This window comes from Lutra lutra, chromosome 13 (assembly GCF_902655055.1).
Source record: "Lutra lutra chromosome 13, mLutLut1.2, whole genome shotgun sequence".
Lineage (NCBI taxonomy): Eukaryota > Metazoa > Chordata > Mammalia > Carnivora > Mustelidae > Lutra > Lutra lutra.
In genome coordinates, this window is record NC_062290.1 from 76,487,852 (window position 1) to 76,494,882 (window position 7,031).

Sequence of the window (7,031 nt, forward strand, 5' to 3'; positions counted from 1 at the left end):
GTGGTACTTTCCACCTGACTGACGCTCCTGGGGAGTCTTCCCCTAGTGGAACAGGAGCTCGAGCCTAGTGAACTGATTACGCACACAGTTCGCAAGCCCTCCTGCTTCCTTCCGCCATTGTTCTTTTATCCTTTCTGGCTATGTGTTTCCAGCCTCCTTCCGGTGGTGGCCCCCTAGACATCCCATAGGCTCTTACAGCTTGACCTAGGACAGGATGAAATGATCTTCCGTGTGCTGTCAGCCTGGCCTCAAGCCCACCTCCCATCTCAGTTCTCTGGGTGGTAGAAGTCCAGAACCTCCTTTCCCAGAATCTTCTTCTCTGTGTGGTTCTGAGTTAGGAACTGGCCAGCTTTGCCTGAGAAATTGACTGTAACTCGGGACTCTCCTCTCCATCCCAGGGCTGCTGGCCTAGTTCAGGCCATGTCACTGGCTGACTGCCCTGGCCTCCTCTCCTGAGGTGTTTGTGGCAGTTGGGGTCCAATCAGAAGGCAAAAACTACATGGTCATTTGAATATGGGAAGTTCGGTAGAAAGAATGTTTAAGTGTAACAGGGAAGTTGAATAATGGATGGGTAGGTAAGGAGTCAAGAGACGCCAAAGAATATAGAAGAGCATGTGGGAGGAACAGCTAGCCCCCCACCCCAGCCACCCCCTTGGGTGGAAACCCTGAAGGGAGAGCCTTCCACACCCCGTCCCCAGCTGATATCTGGACCTTGTTGGGAAGGACATAGCTGTGGCTTCCTGGGTGCAGAGAAATCTCTGAGTTGCTGAGTTGATAGAATGTTCTAGAAATCTACACTTTAAGGAGCCAGGGAAAGCTATCACAGAGAGAAGGAGGGACTTCCCAGTTTGTCGGTGGGCACTGGGAGAAGGTGTTGACCTGCTAAGCACTACTTACCACCATGCAGGATCTGGGTGCTGGAAAGTTGTCTTCACTGCAGGAGCCTGATTTTGGAGAACTTTCTGCACAGCAGGAACTGGGTGCTCGGGAAGCCACATGCACGACCAAAACCACATGACTGGAGGCACAGTGTGGGCTGCAGGAGCGGGCTAAGATGAGCACCAGAACCAGGAGGGAAAGCCCTTCTTCCTCCAGTGTCTCCAGCGCCTCCTACTGACAAAGATTAACATTGCACCAGTTGCTGAAGGAAAAAGATCTCCAGGGCCCAGCTCCCTATTCAAAGAGCAGGTAATGTCAATAGTCCATTTGGGAGCCAAGAGTAATGCCTGGATGTCACTCCCCTGTCACTGTGAAGGGCAGCATAACTGGTTCAGAGGGTCAACTCCAGAATCAGGCTTCCTGGGTTCAAGGTTCATCTGTGCCACTGCTTTTAGTGTAACCTTCAGAGACTTCTGTAAGCTCTTCGTGTCTCGGTTTCCTAGTCTGTAAAACCAGCGCCCTATTTGTACTAACCTTGTTGGGTTATCATGCTCGGGGAGTGGATATTTATAAAGCACTTGGAAGAAGCAGTGACATGGCAGTCACTAAAGCAGACTTTACACACTCCTTCAGATCTCTATCCTTTAAATTGCAGCCAGGATGGGCTTTCCATTGTAGGCGTGCATTTTCATCCGCAGTGCTAGGGCATAAGACATTATTTTCTTTCTGTCCTTTCTGAGGTGGGGACCGGCCCAGGAAGAGCTAGTCAGAGAAGCTCTCTTCTTAACTCACTGTGTCCATATTACAAAAATCAGAACTAGGGCTATGTCATTTTGTTCATCTGTGGTGCCCCCATCATGTTCAGGAGAGGGTCCGACCTCCTTCCCAGGGAGCTTTTAAGGATCCCCTGCCCTGCTCCCCTCCCACCCCACCCTGGCTCAGGCTTTTACTCGGGTCATTCCAAACATGGAAGGTGGCTACCCTCACACCCTACTATGTTCTGCCTCTGTTCTCCAACTTCGTTGATTTTGTTCCCTCCTTCTGGAATACCATCCCCCCTCCTGTTTGCTTGGTGAATTCCCTTTCAATGCTCAGAAAACTCAAGCAGCCATCTCTTCCAGGAAACCTTCCCCCAAATCCCAAGTTTGGTTGTCACATGCTGCCCATTCTTTTGCTCCCGCCGATTGTCCTGTTAGGTTGAGGTGATATGCTTCTGTGCCAGTTCACTGGCTTAAGTTGGAGTCACGTGGGGTTGCCGACATGTGACTAGTGTTTGTGTGCTCTGCGTTTCCACAAACATCTTGGTCGCTCTGCACCAGCGATGTATCATTCTGGGGCTGCTGGTCGGTCACGGAGTTGTGCACAACCTGCCCCACTGTTCACTACGGCCCTGAGCACCAAGTGGAGTCACATAGCAGATGACAGTGGTGCCCTCAAGCTCTCAAAATGTATTACAGTGTCCATTTAGAGCCACCTGTTAGCTCTCCCTGGCCTCTGCTAAGCACTTCCTTGCCGGGTTGGTTAGGAGTGACGGAGAACATTTGAGAATGACTAGACCACATTTCTTTTGCAAGAGATACCTGGTTCTAATTGCTCCACATTCAAAGGAATCTTGGAAGCAGGGCTGGGGGAAGGGAAAGGAGGAGGGACACAGTCCTGCGATGCAACGAGAGACTTTAATTGGACGCAGCTCCTCACGCAGGGGCTGCAGTGACTCTTGGTGGTGGCCAGGGGTGGCTCAGATGTCTTCTCCTCCAGGGGAGTTTCCGAATCCATCTTCATAGCTCCTGCTCACCGCACTCTTCCTCCCGGAGGAGCCGCTCAGGCAGCCGTACAGCATGGGGGCCGCCTTCTAGAAATCTCAGGGTCTCCTGAGATTGCACGCTTTCAGCATCCACTTGTTGGTGGGGTGGTGTCCGTATCTCTTTTGGAGACCATTCTTGCGAGGATTCGTGTTCAGATCTGAAAGGGGGAAGGAAAAGGTTGATCCTCGGTAAAGGCTTTGGGTTACGGGTGGATGAACAGTCTGGGTCACATCCCACGTGGGGACTGCTCATGTTATGGATGGCTTTAAAAAAGAAAAAACAAAGAAGTTCTGCTTGCTGGAGCTAAAAATACCCCAGGTTGGGTTGAGCGAGCGAGATTTTGGGGATACTTGTTACATCCCCAGAGCCTCGCTGGACCTGCCCAGAACATAGCCAGTTGGTGTCTGTGGAGTGCCTTCTCCCTAGGGGGCCATATTCTAGGCATGTCTGTAGGTTGGCTCATCTCGTCCTCCCAACAGCCTGAAAGGTAGGAAATGTACTCGCATTCTCCCCAGTTTGTAAAGAAGGGTGCTGAAGGTCAGAGAGAGAGAGAGAGAGGGTCAGTGACATGCTCAAGTTCAGCTAGTGGCTGAGGCAGAATTTAACTAGTGTGTAGGACCAACACCAGTGGGCTTAAGTAATATCTCATATCTAATAAATAATCATTAGGCTACACTGCTACGGGCTTGGGTAACAAGTCCCACACCCCTCAAAGACTGAAAGAAATCTGATGTGTCCCAGCAGGGGGTGGTTGGGGAGACCGAAGCCTGGTGAGGGAAGTCCGGTGTTCTCGCCCGCTACCACACGTCCCCTCCCAGGACCTACTGAAGGTCCGTGGCTGAGGCTGCTGGGATATCCTTGTACTATATGAGACAACAGTAGTAGACGACTCCTCGCTGGTCTGGCAGCAACAACAGAAGATCTTTGACGCCATGTCTTGATGGGCTGTGGGAAGAGGAAAGGGCATTGGGGCATCTGGCTCTGTAGCCCCAATCCCAGAAGCCCATTGTTATTTAAGCACTGGGTCATACAGGGCCAGCCTTTCCCAAGATATCAAGCCCCTTCCCCTCCCAAACCTCCTGTAGCTCCCTGGGGCTGCTATGTCCAGACCTACCTATGTCTGACCAGGCCTTCCACTCTTGTCCATGGTTGTCTTACCCATAGAAAGGAGTTGGAGCCTTGACCCTGCCAGTCTTGTCTTGTAGGGGTGCCTTGTTAAATCAGCAGATCAGCTGATAACACAGCTCAACCTCACTGGTTCAAGTCCTGGCTCTGCCACTAATTTGCTATGTGGCTTTGGGCTTATCCATGTCTATCTCTGGGCCTAGGCACCCATCTAACAGGCAGTGGTTGGGCTGCACCATTTCTCCAAAGATACCTCCAAGCTCTGATGACCCAAAGTTGCACATCCTTGTCTTATTCCCAAACTTCTTTCTCTCTTCTGGTCCTCTGGTCCTCTCCTGTTCTCATCTCCCTTTCCCTGTAGCCAAAGACCCACTCCGGGGAATTTCCATCACGGCGGCTGTATCCACTCCCTGCACGTTGGGTTCATTCCAGGGCCTCCCCCTTGGGCACTGACTTCTCACCTCTTCCGGCCACTACCCTGTCTCACCTGGGTCATTGCAGTGGCCTCCTGATGGGTGTCCCCGCTTCTTCCGCCTTGGTCTTCATTAGTGTCAGCACGGCAGTATTCTCTTAGGATGTAAGTCACGTCATGTCTCACCTCTGCTTGAAGTCTCCCCGTGGCAGATCATAGAATCAAAGTCGAAGTCCTTCTTTGATCCTCCCCTGAAAAAAATCTATAATCTCAGTGCTACCTTCACCCACCCCTCCCCTGCTCTCTCCTCCCACCCTCCCCTTCCTTCTGTCCCAGCTGCTCCTTTGGCCTGGGATGACCTTCCCTGGAGATCCACGGAACTCATCCCTCCCCTCCTCCAAGGCCTGGAGTAGAGGTCACCTTTTCTCGTGAGGCCTTCTCCCCCTATTTAGGCCTATCTCCCCTATTTATTTCTCCCTACTTATTCCCCTATTTCCCATAAATAAACTCTTTCTTTCCCTCCCATGTCCCCCGTTTGGGGATCAGGTCCCACTATTCACTTTGTGTGGAGTCAGAGAAGGGGACCCCCCCCACCACTGGCCTCTGCCTCCCCTTCCTTCCACATTCAGTCATTCATCAAGGCATTGTGATCCTACCTCATGAATATCTCCTCCATTGCCTGCCAACCTCCACCCCCTGCCCTGGCGGGGACCCCCATGACATAGCTTCCCTGCTGGCCCCTGGCTCACCTACAAGCCGATCTGTCTCCTATGCCAATCCCATCATCATCCTCAGCCTCAGTCCCTCATTGGCTCCCCTGTTCTACTACTTGAAACTACTTTGTGGTCTGGCTCTGCCAGCTCTGCCAGCTTCATTCTCTCCCAGCCTGGCTCCTTACCCTCCAGCTGTAGGTGTTTCCGGCAGCGCCCCAAACTTGCTCTCCGTGTGTCACCACTGTGCCTTTGCACAAGCTGTTCCACCTCCGTGTTTTCACTCCCTCACCCTTCCCCTGGAGACTCAGCTCAGGGGCTGCTCCCTCCTGGAAGCCGTCTCTTCCAACCGGGAGGAATTAGGGGCCTCTCTTGTGTTCCCACAGATCCCTGGGCTTCTGTGGGTCATGGCCATTGTCTGTCCTTCCATAAGTGCATAGCAGGTGTTCAATAAATATTTGTTGACTGGACACTATTTTCACTAGCTGCTTAGTTGTGAGAGTCTAGACTCCAGTCTGTGATGCTAAAACTTGTCCTGCATGTATTTGTTGAGGACTACTGGTGCCAGGCACTAGGTGAAGGACATGGCAGTGAACGTGAGCGAGAGATTCTCGCTCTCCCGGGTGGGGCAGGGTTGCATCCAATTCACCTTTGCATCCCAGCACCAAGCACAGGGCTTTGCACGGAGTGAGTGCTCTCTCAGTGTGACCGGAGTCCACACACAAGCCCTCTCTGACTGCTGGATGATAGACACACCATTAACTCTACTGTCCCTTCTGCTAACAGACATTGTACTCCCTGCTCATAGAAATGGATAGAAACATCCTGATTCTGTACTGACCTCATTGTCCCCGGTGGGAAGTTAACAGGGCAGAAGGAAGAGCCACAGGGTCCCAGACGCTGACCTTCACTGTGCTTCTTGGACAGGTCCTTTTACATCTCTGAGCTCATTTTCCTTTTCAGATGGTGGAACGGAGCCCCATGAAAGTGCCTGTTGGGTCTCACAGCCAAGAGGAGCAGCTGGGGTTTTAACGTAGTTTTGTCTGGTTCCTGAGGCTCTGTGGTCCAGGGCCTCACCTTGGCACTTCCAGGGGCAGAGAGATGTTCAGAAATACCATCTCCTTCCCGGAGAGTTGATAGCAGGTGGCTTTTAAGGGGAAAGGCTCCCCTGAAGCTCTGCAGAGCAGTGTAGCAGTTAAGAGCGTACATTTTATTATTGAGATTAGTTGGAATGTAATTCTTGCCTCACCTTGCTGGGTCATTTAGAGCAATTTAACCTCCTTGAACCTCAGCTTTCCTATCTGTAAAATGGGGATGGTAAAACCTACCGCAGAATGTTGTGTGAGGATTGGGTGGTGTAAAGGTGTGACGAGCTTGGCTCAGTGTCTGGCACGTGGTAAGTGTTTCATAACGGGCGGGGGATGATGTAGGAGAGAAGCAGGCTGGGGCAGGGTGGGTGAGATGTTGCTTGCACTACCACTACCCGCCTCTAGATGGAGACAGGAGCCAGAGAAAAGGGCCTTTGGGTTATGCCCAGTGGACTGTGAACCTCAGGTGTCCAGTGACTCATAGCACTTGGGCCAGACCTAGAAAGACCCAACAAGGTCCAACAGGAGGGCTTCTGGAGCTGGAGGAGCCCCTAGGGCTCATCCAGCACAAGTGGGGAGGCTGGGGCTCAGAGACAAACCGTGGGGTCAAGGCAAGTTAGGGGTAGTGTCTGCTTCCTATAGCAAAGGTGTCCAGGAGTGATGGAGACATTGTCCCTTAAGTACAGAAAAACTACCCCCTTCTGGTCTTAGATCTAACCTTTGAGGCTGACTCACCTGCAGCTGGCAGAGCAGAGAGGAGGCTGTGATGTCACAGAGCCAGGGAACCAGGGAATGCTGGGAGCAAAGGGGTTTGACTGGACCTCAACATCAGGGAGGAGGGGAGGACTGTGGATCCTCTCTCCAGTGGTCCTTCCCTCTGTCCGCAATGCCGTGATCTCCACCATGCCCATCAGATTGGCTCGGTGGTCCTGCCTCATGGATCTCTTACCTATCCTAGAATAGTATGCTAGCTGGGCACGTTCTTCTCGGGGGGGGGGGGGGTTCTAGACAC

At 52.2% G+C, this 7,031-nt stretch overlaps 1 long non-coding RNA gene across 2 annotated transcripts; it reads right to left on the reverse strand.

The window, feature by feature from the left end:
• LOC125083748 (uncharacterized) lies at window positions 1-6,780 on the reverse strand. Of its 2 annotated transcripts, XR_007122354.1 has the most exons (4): window positions 6,755-6,780; window positions 5,773-6,078; window positions 4,297-4,483; window positions 1-2,841 (listed from the first exon to the last, which is right to left on the reverse strand). It is a non-coding gene; the product is annotated as an uncharacterized LOC125083748 (long non-coding RNA). The 2 variants fall into 2 exon arrangements; XR_007122353.1 differs by lacking the exon at window positions 6,755-6,780 and having other exon boundaries at window positions 4,297-4,472; window positions 4,971-6,369.
• Between the last annotated feature and the right edge of the window lie 251 nt (window positions 6,781-7,031).